The sequence below is a fragment of the Manis javanica genome, chromosome 4 (genome assembly GCF_040802235.1).
Source record: "Manis javanica isolate MJ-LG chromosome 4, MJ_LKY, whole genome shotgun sequence".
In the NCBI taxonomy this organism is placed as follows: Eukaryota; Metazoa; Chordata; class Mammalia; order Pholidota; family Manidae; genus Manis; species Manis javanica.
This window is the reverse complement of record NC_133159.1, coordinates 64,749,951-64,766,355: the sequence shown is the minus strand read 5'-3', so window position 1 is coordinate 64,766,355 and position 16,405 is coordinate 64,749,951. Positions and strand designations below refer to the sequence as shown.

The following is a 16,405-nucleotide window of genomic DNA, read 5'->3' as shown; positions in this document are numbered from 1 at the left end:
GCAGAGAAGTGGTAGATAAGGGATACTCCAGCGGAAGTCAATGTAACTTCATACCAGGGCTCTCACTCCCTATATTATCTCACAATGATTCTTTTGAAAAAGATTATAGTATTGTCACATTCATTAATAATAGTATTACTATATTCATAACAAAATTTGGAATATTATATGTGGTTTATTATATCAGAAATTTCCTTGAGTTTTGAAGCTACTCCCTCAGCTCTCAAAGGGAGGTTATCAGTTTGAATATACTTGTTACCATTTTGAAGGATTTCAAGGTGAAGAGGTTAGGTAAGGAACTTTCTTTAGGGGGAAAGAGGGCCATTGTTGAAAACTTTTAATAACACAACCACTACTAATCAGTACTAGTGCTGAGTTCTTAGCAAATGTCAGGCACTAGGCTAAACATGTTTACATACCTATTAATGTGCCCAAGTACATAACGTATTTACTGTCAGAATTCAAACCCAGATGTGTCTGTTTCCAAAACGTGTGCCTTTCTCAGAAGGAAATTTCCAATTAGAAAAATCCAATGATTATTTCTCTGACAGCTATATCCTGAAACTTCCCTCTTTAAACTTTGTATAGGGCTGCATTTTCCCTTGAATATCTGCCTACTGTATCTTCTCTCTACCTCTCTTGTTCTGGATGTTGAATAACAATCTCTGTCATTTTACCTTTGTACAGATATATTCTTTTATTTGGAGAGCTCATGCATTCACTTGCTTTCAATTACTACTTTTTAAGAAACAATTCCCGTGTATTTCACTACCCTTAATGTCTCTCCCAAATCTAGTCCGCAATTCTGCTAAATATTTCTACCCAGAGGTCAATCACCTAAACCTCAACAAGTTTGAACAGTAATGTAAGTAGTTATTAGGCACATGAACTCCAGAGCCACAATATAGCATTTGCTACAATAATGCTATATAACAAGCACAAGAACTCATTGGTATATAAAAACCTTTATTTTACGAGCCTGTGGAGTTCAGCCAATCAGGCTGTGGCTGATCTGAGAAGGGTTCACTCATGTATCTGCAATCAGTTGTGGGTTGGCCAGGCAGATCTGATGCTGGCTGGGCTCACTCATTTGTCTTAGGTTGGGTTGATATAGGATGACTTCTACTGAGATGATTGGAGCATATTGGCTCAGTTTCGTGTGTCCTTTAGTAGGCTAATCCAGGCATGCTCTCTTGGTCATGGCAGAGAAGCAAGTTTTTAAACTTGTGTGTGTGTGTGTGTGTGTCCTGTCTGCTACTGTTTCATTGGCCAAAGCAAATCACATGGCAGAACTCAGAAACAATGGATTATATTTTTAATGAGAGGAACTGCAAAGTCATGTGGCAAAAGGTATAGCTACAGAGACATATGAACAATTAAGGCCATTAATGCTATCAATTTATAGTTAAATCAATTATATTTGAATACTGGCTGTGCCACTTACTAGCTTTGTGACTGTGGCAAGTTCTCTGACATCAGTTTGCTCACTTGAAAAATGAGTATCTACATCCTTGGATTGTGAAACTAAATGCTTTAAAAGGTATAAACTGCATACTGAACACACAGTATCTCCCCAATTTTAGCGTAAATGAGTTCAGGACCTTAGAAATGTATTTTTGTGCATTATTTTTCTTGCTTCTATTTTCCTGTTGCCTGAAGTTTTCCATTTTAACTCTATTCCACTCTATTGTACTAATTTTTTTGTAAGCCACCTAAATGTCTAAAGAAGACAGAAATAAGGTGTAATTTTTAAAAATACACCAAATACATGGGCATTTGTGGTGGTGTACAACAGTGTCTTCCCCACCTGACAGTAAGCACCAAAAGGATTTGTCTTGTTTGTTCCCAATGCCTAACATCATAAGTGTGTGGCACAAAATATGGTATCTGGCAAATTTGTCTAAAAAATTGTTTATGGCTTTTTCAAATTTCCTCCCTGGTTTTTGGTGGTGTCTCTAGCCCAGTTATTTTATTATTATTTTTAGTGTTCTAGCCTCTTGTGTCTCCTCTATAGTTGTCACTTTTTCCCCTTGCCTCCAATGTCCCTTTCTCAGGATTTTGTTCTTCATTTTCAGCTCTTCTCTCTCTTTTTCCTCTCCCTGGATAATCTAAGCCCAGGATTCCAGTTAGTACTTGTATCTCGAATACTCACAAATCTGTACTTTCAGTTCTGACCTGGAGCCTGCATCCCAGACATATAGTCAGCTGACTCCGGGCAGCTTTATTTGTATGAGTTAGTTACTTCAAATTCAGCATACTGTAACTGAATACATCCTTCCCCCACTGTAAGCCTGCTCCTACTTCAGTATCTCCTATAGTGATGGGTGACATACCTCCATCTCCCCCGTCACCCAAGCCAGAACTCTAGATTCTCTTTTAACTTACCAACAAATGTTTATCAGCTACCCAAATCCTGGAGATTCAGCCCCCAAAATATCTGAACACATACTTGGACACAACAGCATTCATCAAACCAGTCACTTATAGCATGAATGTGAAACAGCCTCCATGTCCCCGAATAGAAAAATGGTTAAATTATATAACCATCTTTCGGGGTTTATGTGAATATTTGATGACATGGAACATATGATCTAATGAAAGAAATTAGTGTACATTATTTCATATCAGATTTATAATGTATGCAGAAAAAAAGGCTCATCTCTGGACACAGCAACAGTGGTAGTTGTGTAAGTGAACAAAAAGTTCTATCCTCACAGGGGGCTTTGCATCAACTCCTCTTTCTCTGGAATGTTTTTCCCACACTCTGCCTTACTAATTCCTCAGTCTGTATTCATACTTTGTTTGGGTCTTACTCAGCCTAAATGTTACTTCCTCAGGAATACCTCCTTTATCCTTCTATCTAAAAACTTTAGCATGTATACTTTTGGGCATATTAACTTATTCAGTTCATGGTACTTACTTTGAATTTATGTGTGCAGTATTTGTATGCTTATTACTTGAATATCAGCCTCCCTCCTGAAACTGCAGCCTTGGTTAAGAGTTGAGTCTATGCTTGCTTTGTTCACTATTATATCTGCAGCACTGTGTATAGATCCTGGCATGTTAATTGAAAGAATGAATAAAAAAACTACATCAATTGTTTTCTAAACATGTTTTGAGGCAGTGTCATACATGCCATGGTAAGAGACTGAGGGAGATGTCAGTGTTTGTGAATTCCCAGGTCATCTTTTATTTGGGTTAAGTATTGGATTCTGATGTAAGATTGTGTTTGTAAAAGGAATGCCAGTGCTTTGGGAAATATTGTACAAACCACTGAATTAGATGACCTTGAAGTTTATTCCATCTTCAGTATTCTGTGATCCTAAAAGAAAATAACAAGGACCATAAGAGGGATAGATCATAATTAGGGAGTGGTCTTCACCAGCGAGGTGGGCAGTGGTTCCTTTTCCCAAAAGCAAGGAAGCTCCCCTTTCTCTCTTAGATAGTTGAGGATCTGAGGGGTTCTTAGTCCTTTCTGCTTGGCTAAGATCTACCCATAAGCCTAGGTTTTTCCTCCTTGGCTACCTTCTTTACCATCAGTGAACTTCACCTTGTCTTTTTAGTGCTTGCTTCAAAGACCCCAGAGTCCAGCCACTCGGAGCTACTCGTCCTTCCCCTCTTACTTCCCACACAGTCTCATCTGTGCAGTTTTCTCAGCTGAGAATCATCTTTTTTCTTTACTTTGCAAAGTCATGTTTAACTCCAATACCAACCCTTGTAGAAAAGCCTTTCCTAAGCCCTCCTGTTACTTTATATCTCTATATAGAAGCTTTTTCTGTTCAAACGTGGACAAATTACCTAACATGTTTAAGCCTATTTTGTCATCAGAAAAATAGTTTCACAGGTTGGGTTTCCCAGAAAGCAAACTTTTACATGATTACTGTGCAGATTTATTAGGTAATGCTCTTGGGATCATCATTTGTGAGAGGGAAGGGAAGAACTGAGCAGAGGGAGAAGTTGAGCTGCAACACAGTCTTAATGGGATACCTTGGCTGATACAGGTTGTTCTGGAGATGGGAATGATCCATCAGAATTATCCTGAGTTGAGGTGAAAGGGCTGGGCATTCCAACATTCCTGTGATGGATACTGTTAATGGCTCTGAATCCATCAGTCATTGGGTGTGGCCTCCTTGGGAAGGGGTGTGACACTGGGTAGTGTCAGAATGGGGTTGACAGCTGATGGCTGTCCGTGGGCAACCCTCCCAGCTGCGTGTGTAATAAGTCATTCATCCCTGAAGGGGATCTGAGAAGTGCATTTCAGTGCCCACCACTAATAGTATGAAGGATTGTTGGAAGCCTAAAATAGGAAGATATAAAAAGTACACAGCATTAATTCCTGACACATAGGACTGAAAAAACATGGTTGTTATGGTTATTATAAATAGAACTTGGCTGTATAAGCATATAGAGCAAGGTAGGGAAATCTCATTTAGTTTTGTGCCTATAGTTTCTAGTATAGGGCCTGGAACCAATTAGGTGCAATAGAAGCTTGCTCGCGCGTGTGTGTGTGTGTGTGGGGGGGGCACCCTTTGTCTTATAGCAGATGTTACTTTGAACTTTCTCAACTAAAACAAATATAATAAGCCATTTCAATCACTTAATAACTTCTATTAGAAAAAAAGAGGCACATATAGCCACTTGTCACTTGTCACAAGTTCCAAAGACAAGGAAAACAAAAGCAATGACATAGTACTTGACTATTACAGAAAAACTCCAGTTAAAATGACTTCTACCACCAAATTCTGTATTTTTGGAATATAATTTTCAACTTATAAACAGGGAAGGAGATTTAGCTCAGTTTTTCAAAGCTCATAAATGGTGAGATTTTTAATGTAACTATCAATCCAAAGGAACTGTCTCCATCAATGTGCGTAGGGTTTTATTTTCCTACATGCTCAATATAGTTCATGACATGTGTTACTATTTACTAAACACTACTTTGTGCCAAACACAGGTCTGGGGATATAATAATGACAAAAGTTACAAAGTCCCTGCCTTTAAAGATATCACACACATTCTTGGTGGTGGGGACTGACGAGTAGTATCTGGAAATGTATCTGGAAGTGGCAAGTGTCACGAAGAAATAAGGTTAAAGAGGGTAACAGCAATGATGCAAGTGTGCTTTTGGACAGAGTAGTCTGGAAGCCTCAGTTGGTCTTTGAGAAGGGGCCTGAAATACTGCACATCAGCGACTTAAAATAAATGTGGAGGAAGTGTTTTAATCAGAGGGAGCAGCAAGCGCAAAGTGTCTACGTGGATCGAGCCTGCGTGCTGTTAACAGCCAGAAAGCCAAAGGGGTGAGCGAAGGGCCGTGCGGTTGGAAACGACGTAGGCAGGAGCAAATACAATATACACATACAGATACTTTCCTAGCCTGAGACCACACTGCTAATGGAGCTAGGATGTACAAATCTCTCAGGCCACACAGGGCAGGATGAAGGGGATTCCCAACAGCGCGGTACAGGGACGCCTTTTCTCCCTGGGTAGTGCCAAGTTAGACAAGCCCAGGGGCTGGACCGGTTCTTGCCCTCAGAAGACCAACCCTGGCCGAGTAGCAGGGGTGGGGGCGACCCGCAAGGGCGGACCTCCGCGGCCGCCGGCATGCAGACGCTGCACAGGCCGCGGTTACCAGCAGGCGGTGTAGTGAGCGCGCCTGCAACCACCGCCGCCCGCCCGTCCCAGCGAGGAGAAAGGAGGGGACCGGAAGGAGCCGCTGCTGCTGCGGGAAGTGGCAGGAGCGGGAGGCGGGGACCCACCTGGAAGCGCCGCGGCGCTGCTGTTGAGCTTCCTGCAGCGGCCACCCGAGCAAGTGCCGTGGCGGGGGCGGTGAACGGCCACGGCGGCGGCGCCTTCGCGAGCTGCCCGTGGCGCCTCACCCCGTGTGAAAGGTGAACAGAACCTCGGGCACGTGTTGGGGGCTAGACGCGGGGGAGGGTGGATGGAAGAGGAGAGAACCCGGGCACCATCGGCTCAGGGACCCGGATTTGGAGCGAACGCTGGGAGGGGGTGGGCGGTAGGCGGTAGGCGGTAGGCGGTGGCGGCGAAGCCCCCACGTGGGGCGGGGGTGCGCGTGCACGTATGCGCTGGCGAAAGGGGGCGGGGAAGGCTCTTGAGGGCTACGAGTGCGCGCCCGTTCAGCCGCGGTCCACGTGACTGGCACGCCGAGAATCGGCTTCCACGTGACAGGCAGGGAGGCTGGCCGAGGCTGAGTGGTGCTGTGTCGGCGTAGTATAACCGTGGTCATCGGCGGTTTTATGGTTGTCTGCCTGTTTTCTTCTCTACTAGGGGGAATAGGATGAGAAATATAAGGCGGAAAAAACTTCCTGCTCTTTCTCATCTTCTCCAGTCCGTTAATGAAGCACTTAGGTTCCGAAATACTTTTCTCTGTACCGCCATGTTGGTGTTCGAGGAAACTCGCGAGATGCTACTGGGCTTATATCGCGAGAGTCCTCGACTCTCGCGGGAGCTTGTTGGCAGAGCAGTTGTCCTGGACGGCGGAGCCTTGGGTTCCGGGGGCCTGGGACCTGCAACTCTTTTTACAAGGCAAGTTGTTAGGGAGGGGCCGGGGCCGAGTGCCTCTTGGTGCCTGGAGACGTGCTGTGTCGGCTTCCTGTAGTCCTGAAGGGAATACATTGCCCCCATTGAGGCGAAACGGTTCTTCTCCCCAACCCCCCTGCGGGCGCTCCGCCACCTGCAGAAACGTGTGCATCCCCCAGCCCGGGCTCCTTTCCCCGCTCAGAGATCATTCCGCTCCCGCCCCACTCACTGAAAGTCCGGAGCCTGCTTGTGCAGACTGGACGACTTTATTGGATACCGTGCCCCTTACTTTGAAACGTTCTTGTCAGTTTTTCCTCTTGTTGCCATTTTCTACATAATTTCAGTCCTATTAACCATTCTTAGCTTGTTCTGCTGCAGTACCTTCTCCGCTGGTCATTCTCAGACGCTTAAAACACAGCGCCTTCCATTAACTTATTTTTCCTGGGCATCACTTACTTAATAATCGGTAACTTCCCCATCACGCTTACTTTGTATTTACAATAACTTTTGGCAGTATTTGGAGGGGCCCCTGATGTTTCTGACAGTTTCTGATGTCAGAAAAAAGTAGTTTTTAATCTTTTTGAATGTGACTATTAACTCTTAATTATCGATAAGATTTCGATTACTGTTACAGGGTTCCATCTTTGATGTTCAGGGATTTAAGGTAATAGTGGAATGTTTTAAGTCATACTTTTAATTAAAAGCAAATTCCTCATTAACTTTCGTAAAGTTTGAGTTCAATTTTTCCATTAATGAGCTTAACAAAATTAATTTTCTCCACCTTTCCAATGTCTTATCAAAAATGAACGGATAGAGCACTTTTTTTTTTCATATTCTAGAGCAGTCTTTGGATTAAGTAGTGCTAGTGGGGAGTTAATTAAAAACGAATCAGATAACTAGGTAATCCATTCATAATTTTTCTTAAGCCACAGAAGTGTTTGCATCTATACTTAACAGAGAGAAGTATGTAGAATAAAGTGTTCGCCGTTTCCTTCTACCACGTTGCCGTCCTCAGTCTTAACATCTCTGTAACCGCGTTTAGCGGTAGCTGTTTATTCCAGGTATTTTCCATGTATTCTTTTTTTTGGGAAACGAACAGGAGGAAGTGTAGAGTTGTTGTTTTATGATCACTATCAATTGGTAACAATTTTTCTATTCAATTAAAGTTTTATTTAGTGATAACGCCTTTTGACTTATGCATACTTAAAAAAATTGTACAGATTTTGTTATCGTTTAGTTTAGTGAAAATACCTTAATGGCATTTTGCGTTAGAGATTTAATATATTAGTAGCTTTGTACACAGTCCATGTAAAATACGGTTTAAAGAAAGGTGTCACTTGAGTTTTGTATTTTTATGTTTAATATTTGTTTTATATTTACCCAACTCTGCTCACATGTTTGTATTTTATGGTATGTATTATAAGCTGAAACCAAGTATGTATATAGGAATTTTCAAAAGTTTAAAAAGTTATCAAATAGTTCTAACCAATTTAGTGAGCTCAACTGGAGAGTGGTAGATGTATCAGTAGTTAATATATTTACTCAAAAGTTGCTAAGCAGCATTTTGTGATGTTTTTGTATTTTTACCCCAAACGTACCAGCAATATTATTTATCAGATCTGTCACATAAAAGTGTCCGTTATTCTTTGTCAGTGTGGTTTTCTGTTGTAATAGTTAAAAAGGATTGTTGGGGAATAAAAGTGAATGTTGAGAGGTGTGACGCGGGAAAGTGGAAAAACAGTCATGGGAGTATAGGTTGATGATGAAATAGAACTGAAGAAGTTGCAGAGAAAAAGAATGGTAGAAGTTTGACAGAGGCATAGAATAGGCAGGCTCATGATGGTTGGAGACCAGAATTTGGAATCAGTATCTGAGGCAGTTTTTACCCTCTTAAATAAAATTTTTAGGCAGTTTTCAGTCCACCTCAAAAATTGCTTGGTATCTCCTGTCAAAAAGTCAGCAACTGTAGTTGATATTTAATTGAAACCTTCTTAGGTAAAGCCCTCTTGTTAAATAACATTTTGTGGAGAACATTTTACTATTTTTAGAAGTCAGAAATTGTGAAAATGACCATAGATTCAAAGGTCACAGTTCTATAATGGCCTTTAAGGCAAGTCTATTTACAAAAATTTGCTTGGTAATTGAGCCATTACCAATTGAGGTTCACGTGTGCGTCTGATCCTCACAATAATACATGTTCCTTATTCTTACAACTTTGTTTTATAAACAGTTCTTGTTAGTGAACCTTGGGAATTACCTGTCTTCTACAAACACTAAATTGTCTGAGGTATTGGGTACAATATACTGAGAAAAGCTGAAGAAGAGAAGTGTATCTTACATGATTTGAATTTGCTTCAATAAAACTTAAATAACCTAGATATTTTATTTTCCTTTTTCTCAATTACTGTCAACTAAGTGATCTATGAGAGCTAATGAGCATCAGTGATCAGAGGAACTTAATAAGCGATAATACTGATTTGTCCTCATTTGGGTTCTTTAAAGGTCTGACACAGTGCTAATTACTATAGACCTGTAACTTAGTAAACTACAGTATAATACCTATGTTACATCTAATTATATCAAGAATATAATTTTATTTCTCACCTCTTCTTCAAACAGTGGCCAAGAGAGATTACAGTACATTACCAGTCCAGAAATGTCAATGAAACTATTTTGTATGTGCTTCTTAAAAAAAATCGATCTGATTTCATAAAAATTCAGTTTGGATTTAACTACAAGAAATATTTACTGAAACACTTTTTGATTTTTTAAAGTAGTATTTAGTATAGATGTGGTACGCACTGTGGTGTAAATTTCTGAAGTTAATACTTTGATAATCACTGTGATCATACTTTAAAAGCTATCTGTAAATTTCCTCAAGCCCTGGGTCTTGACTTCTAAAACCGTGAAAGTATGGACTTGGCTATTTTATTTGAATTTGACCTCACCTCTTTCTGTTTTTCATTTCTTTTTTTACTGTTCTTTCTCATTTACATAGGTAGTTTTTGTCTTGTCAGAGACAGGTTGAGTAACTCTCCTTGAGGAGGCTCTCAAACTTTCAGTTATTATCATCATTATTTTGGAACTCCCATGTATTTATAAGTTGTAGTCAGTAATGCAACAGACATTTTTTGAGTGCTAGTGATCTTAGCCATTTGCAATAGCAGGAATCTTGAATTCAGCCTTAAAAATAACTACAACAAGCCTGTTGTCCTTATGCAGTAACTAATTGGAGTGAATTAAAATTTGTAACCCCAACAGGATTGGTTATCTGATTTTTTTTTTAGTTCGTATATAAGAATCCACAGGGCTGACCATTAGAGTAGGCACACTGACGGTTGAATTGTCATTTTTTCAAGGGAAAGGGAAGAAAAGCTATTAAAAATCAGATGGAACTATGGAAGAATAGTTTTTTAAGACCAGTATATAAAGGCATAGACCTATAATCATTGACTTATAAGGGAATCAGAATGTTTTAGAGCAGTGTACACATGGTGTGTCATAGTAATAACCTCAGTCATAAATGAACTTAACTCTATCACTGTGTTTAAGAAAGTATGAAGTTGTCTTTTTAAAAGATTGTTACATTTTCAAAAGCTTTGTTAATGCATTTATGTTTTCTAGAAAATTCACATAACTCATCTGATATGAATAAAAATCCTGTTGTTATGTATGGAATTTCCTTTGTTTTACTTTACTGCTTTTATCTACTTCCTTATTTAATATTTTAAAGGATTACCTACCAATAAATGCTCTTATTGTATTTAATGTTGTACGTTAGTAGTAAAAAACCAGTTATCTAAAGACTAGCACCTTTGTTGATAAAGGAATTTACAAAGAGATAATTAGAATTAGTAGATGACCTGTCTGTATGATTTCTACGGTTTTGAACCTTGATACTGAATCTCTACCCTTAGCACAGCTGAGTATCCTGAAGTGAGAAATGTTTCACTTTGTAATGTTTTTTCTTTGTTGCATTGCTTGCCACCTTCTCTTTTAATATGTTATTTCAATTTATGCTCCTTTCAGTGGTAGAGTGATGGCAGATAGTATTTGGCTTAGGGATAAAGTGCGTGTATGTGTGTGTTCTAATGATTTTAATGGCTAGCTTGAGAATTTTAAATCTTGGGAAATAATATAGCCATATTAATACTTAGTTAATATTTCTTCCATTACTTTAATATTTATCTTTTATGTGCTTGCAGATAAAACATGTATTTAATTTCGTGTCCTTCGTTTTAACCTAATGTTAGGTTACATATTCCCATTCCCACAATGAATCTTCATAACCATCACTGTAAATAGTAGTATGATGTTCCATCTGTAGAAGATGTAGCAGTCCCCATTCTAATTTTTTTTTTGGTGTGTGTGTGTGTGTATAAAACAGTATGAAGAGCATCTATACACAAGATGTTTCTGTATCTAGTATTTTATTCTAGTATATTATCAGAAATGATTTTAGGTACATTTTCAAAAGCCTTTAGAAAACATTGTCAGAGTATTTATCAAAAGAACCAGTGGTTATTCATTTTGGAGTGGCTGTTCTGTACCTTAGCATTAAGTATTACTTACAGAAACTCAGTAGGGTGTATGTCATATCACTTAAGATTACTGTCGAGGTGAAACATTATTCTTAATAGATGTATTTGTTAATTAAGATAGCTTTTTAAAAACTACTGTAATCAAATATTTTAACCTAATTTTGTTCTCCTAAACTTCTGAAATTCCTCCTCCAGAAATGTAATAAATAATACTGGTTTAATACTGTTTCAGTTTTTCTAAGTTATATTTAAATAAACTTTTACCTCATCTGGCATTGGTGTGTGGTGAAGTGAGAATCTGTTTTCCTCCAAATTGTAATTGTTTCAATTCTATTTGTTAAATAATCCTTTATTTTCCAACTGTTTTGTTATGCTTCATTTTGACATTTTAAATTGTTTATTTTTATCCCAAACTTAAAAAAAACTAGTTTTGTTTTTTTAGGTACTTCTTATAATATGTTGAATATCTTTTGTCTGGTTTCTTTTTATTGTGTTTGTTTTCTTATTGATTTTAAAGGAAAACTATAAGTTGAGGATAATAAAGCTCATTCTGTACAAAACAATGTTTTATAATTCCTTTCTTGTCAGTCAAAATTTGAAATACTCTTTTCCCTTACTCCAGAATTTAGTAGGATTAAATGAAGCAATTTCTGCTTTCTTGAATGGATAGAATAATGAAACTACTTAAATAAGAGTACAGTCCTGGGGCTATGAAGAGAAAAACTGGTAGATTGCGTGAAATTAGAGAAATAAACTTCGAAGATCAGCAGTTTAGGATGTGTGCTTAAGGTGTTTTCATTATTAAATGATAATATACAACTTGATTGATATGCCTCATATATTTAATGAAAAAGTGCTACATGGCAGTTGTAGGACTCAAGTTACAATTACAGTGTTTCTCTTCTGCAGCTGTTAGGAAAGGCATGGCAAGGTGGTGCATTTTCTGAAATTTAATAATGAATAATCAAAGAAACTCCAGCTGAGCATTAGTAAGGGCATTCATGCCAAGAACAATTTTTAATATTGAAAGTTCTTACTGTTCATTAAAGTGTGTTTTTTTCTTTAAGAAATAATTATTGAAGATCTTGCAGTATCTTTTTCTAAAAAAGAGATATTTATACTTATATTTGAGAACTGGTGGCTTTAAAGTTAATATTTTATTAAATAATGACTAATACCCTTGTTAACAGATCGGTATGATTACATTAATGCTAGGACAAAAAACCAGATTAACTGTGTGTGAAACCATAATAAATATTTGGAAACACATGTGTCCTGGGCTTGGGGAATCACATAAAGAGAATTACAGGTGAAAAATTAAGTGTGATTAAATTGCTTTCTACCTTGAATTAGGATTAGAGTAAAAGGGATCAGAACATAACTTATGCCTTTTATTTGTATTAGAATTCTGCTACCGCGTAAAGGATGAGTTGATTTAGCAAAGTGGCACTTAAGTGGTCCAGGAAATAGCAGTTGTTAATTGTATTCTTCACTTATTTGCCCTCCTTACTACTAGTATTTTTTAATTGGTCAGAAGTTTAAAGAAAACAGGTCATACAGTTTGTATATGCTTCTCTGTAAGAAAGCTGATATATGTGTTTCATAAATAAAGCAAAATAATTATTTGGCTTGGCTGTATTATGGAGGTACCAAGAATTTTTTTCTCCTGAACAAGGTGTGTGTGTGTGTGTGTGTGTGTGTGTGTGTGTGTGTGTGTGTGTGTGTGTGTGTGTGTGTGTGTGTGTGTGTGTGTGTGTGTGTGTGTACCTGTAATTCTTAGTCTGAATTGTCTCCACTAAATGCAAGTTTTAAATGTTTTTATTAATGTTTCATTTCCTGAGAGAAATTTATTTCTCCTTCCCTGCTTTAAAAAAATTAAATGATTAAAGTATAATACATAAAGAGAGTTCTTACATGTGTACAATACAGTTCAGTAAATTTTCACAATGTGAACCCACCTGTGCAGTCATTACTAAGAAGCAGAACATTACCAAAACCTCAGATAATGTCCACTGTTCTGGTCATCTGTCCCCTCTGCATGGGAAACCACTATTTTGATACCTGGTATCAAAGAATGATTTTGTCTGCTTTTGAACTTTAATTTCCTTTATAAATGTTATTGCATCATACCCTCTTTTGATATGAGTAACTGGAGAAAGCCTCAGTCTAATTTATGCCTGGAGATCTGAGTACTTTTTTCTTATGGCATTCATAATTTTCAAGAACTCTTAGAAGGGAATATCAAAAGCTTTTTTTTGCTTTCAGACTGGGAGACCCTTATGTTTTAGTGTTATTGGGGAAACAGGATACTTTTAATTTGTGTCATTGGCCTATGACAGAACCTAAGTTTTTTTCTTTTTGCACTTAAAAATTCTGTTTTGAAAAGTTTGGTATAACATTCCTGGCCAGCTAATGGCTTCTTGGACTTTTATCCTTTGACTTGGCAGCTTTCTTTTCATTCTTCAAATTCTTTTCAACCAGTGATTCCCATTCTTATTTTTATGACACACCATGTGGTATTATCTGTTATTTCAAAGAAACTTTTAAAATACTTATATTTATGAACAGTACAACTTTGTGATGTGCCTATTATAAAATCAAATTATAGGCTGCTAAAAAAAATTGAGAATCTACGAATTCTACCTAGTATATCCCTCTTCCGATTGGCTTCCAGTGTAAGTTCAACTTTATCAGAAATTCTCCCCTTGTTTTTTCTACCCCTCCATTTCACTTTTTTAATGTTAAAGAGAGGCATAGGGAAAGATACAATACTGTGTTCTTGGACATAATTTTTTTTTTCGTGGAAGATACACTTAATTTTTTTTATAAATGAATTTTGGTTACTGCTAGTTAAGTTACTGTCAAGTAATTGTTAGGACAGGAATATTATAAATGACCTAGAGCTGAAAATCGGGTATTTTGTTCAAGAGTAACATGTATCTACATTTCGGATTCAAGTGATTTAATTTGCTGAGCTTTTGTGGAAGTTAAATGTTATGCGAAGTTTTGCCTTAATTTCTAAAGTTTTCTTTTTGCCTGGAGATTTTAAATGTCTGACTTTGGGGGACCATCATGTTATAGGAGGACATTATCTCTTGAAGAATGGAGAGTAACTAACTTACAAGTAACAGTTATAAAGTTACCACCAACTTTGATAAATGCTGTTTTTAACTTGGCTAAGGAGTTAGGACATTTTCCAATTTGACCTAAGCCACATGTATAGGTACTTTTCTTTTTATACTTAGCAAAATTTCACCAAGGAAATTCTGATTTCATTTGAAACTATAAGGCAGTGGTTCTAAAAATTTAAGAGCATGTGTTAATCACCCGGAAAGGTTGTTCTACGTTTTTTTTTTTTTTAAAGAAATAATGGATAGCTCCCCAACCCCACCAGAGTTTCAGATTTAATAGGTCAGGAGCACATTGAGAACGGATACTAGGGTATAGTCAGGGCATCTACATGTAAACAATTTAGCCCCATATGTGATTCTGATGTACATCCTAGCTGAGAACCCTTAAGCAGTAGTTCTCAAAATATGGTCTCTGGAATAGCAGTGTTAACATCACTTCGGAACCTGTTACAAATGCAAAATCTCTCAAACTGTGGGGTAGAACCTGGAAATCTATGTGTTAAACTAATCCTTCAAATGATTTTGATGTGTGCCAGAGTTTGAGAACCATCCTTGTAAATTGTGTGTCCTTCCTTAGCACCTCTCTGGTAACCTTTCTAACGAGTCCCACCCATACTTTACCAATAACAGAATCTCATTTTAACTAGATTCCCAGGCAGCTCAGATGTATGTTGAAGATTGTGAAGGGCTCCTCTAGATGATATTTTAAACTTATAAAATAAGTACTAATAAAATTTGCTGAACATTTGCTGGTGGTAGACACACATAAATTCTGTATTCATTATCAATTAGTCTTCACAGCAACCTAGTAGAATGGTTGCTGTTATCTCTAATATGCAAATGAGCAAGTTAAAGCAGAGAAGTTAAGTATCTTGCTGTGTCTCACAGGTGCCATGTGCAGGGTTTGGAATATGAACCTAAGCATTCAGACTCTGCTTTTGGAGTTTGCGGTGTTATCAGGACCATTTTTGTACATATGCCAAAATGCACATGGTTCAGCACCATGGTATATAGTAATTTTTTGTTAACAGTGACATTTGAATTTTCTTTTAGCTCTTACTCAAGGACAGTTTTTGCTAAAATACTGTGTTTTAGACACAAAATCAGAATTGGAAGTAGCTATGATTTGAATACTTTAGTCTTTAAGAAATAGAAATCCCTTAAATTTATTCATCAAGACATTACTTATCCAAACTGTTCCCTTATACATATTGTTTTTGTGTGTAATTTTAGTAGGACAGTTCTTTTTGGTTAGTGTTCTGCACAGTGATAAGTGTCATATATTCAGGGACTGTATTTGTTTAGTATTAAAGGGGATGACAGTGTATTTTTTAAAACTTTTTTAAAAAATCACTTATGTATAATTACATGAACAACATTATGGTTACTAGACTCCCCCTATTATCAAGTCCCCACCACATCCCCATTACAGTCACTGTCCATCAGCATAGTAAGATGCTGACAGTGTAGTTTAATACCAAGAGGCCCAAGTATACTAAAAAATTGCACTTTGGGGTTCAAGTAAGACATGCAGGTTTGCAGAATAATAGATTTGAATGCTGGTGATAATTTCAAGGTTGTAATTGTAAGGAAGGAGCATTCTGGTCACCTTACTAATTTTTAGAATTTATGAGTAATACTCATTTTAAGTATAGAATTGAGTGATTTTTGTGGTGGTGTGCAACCATGCCCATTATCCAACTTCAGAACATTTCCACCAGACCGAACATTTCTTTTGCCTATTTTAATTCATTTTTACTTCTGGCTTACAGGTTTTTAAAAAATCACTTGGTGCATCTTAGAAGGCCTTCAGTATAGTACCAAACTAAAACTTAGTAAAAACCTACTTGTAAACCTTATTCCATAAACCTTTTTTTTTAACTTACTTTAAGAAACTGGGGGAAAAAAATGGTGTCTGGCTCTTAATTTCTGTCCACTCATATCTGTTTACTAATTGGTAGGATTTAAAGCCATGTGAATGGCAGTGTTTAGGCCTAGGAAACTATTACTCACTCAGCCGACTATTCACAATCTAATGAATGCTGAGCAAAAGAGAAAGAATATAATTAAGAGAAACTTACCGACTGTAGTTCCAAGATGATATTGACAACTATAGCGTTCTCATTGTTTTGTGGTTGCTAGGTTTTCTGGAAAACTGTAATTCTCTTTTGCTCTGAATACCTCACAAAAACGATA

The 16,405-nt window shown here is 37.5% G+C and overlaps 1 protein-coding gene and 1 long non-coding RNA gene across 4 annotated transcripts in view; one reads left to right on the top strand and one right to left on the bottom strand.

The window, feature by feature from the left end:
- Window positions 1-149: 149 nt before the first annotated feature.
- Window positions 150-5,893, bottom strand: LOC108406854 (uncharacterized). The gene is made up of 3 exons (XR_005062929.2): window positions 5,757-5,893; window positions 3,988-4,297; window positions 150-3,322 (listed from the first exon to the last, which is right to left on the bottom strand). It is a non-coding gene; the product is annotated as an uncharacterized lncRNA (long non-coding RNA).
- Window positions 5,749-16,405, top strand: part of ZZZ3 (zinc finger ZZ-type containing 3) — a 122,757-nt gene continuing 112,100 nt past the window's right edge. For 2 of the 3 annotated variants that reach the window (XM_037024287.2, XM_073234158.1), the window contains exon 1: window positions 5,749-5,888. The gene's annotated coding sequence lies outside the window, so the exon portion shown is untranslated. Of the gene's footprint in view, window positions 5,889-6,415; window positions 6,544-16,405 lie in introns of those variants that run through there. The other variant, XM_073234159.1, reaches the window with a different exon arrangement.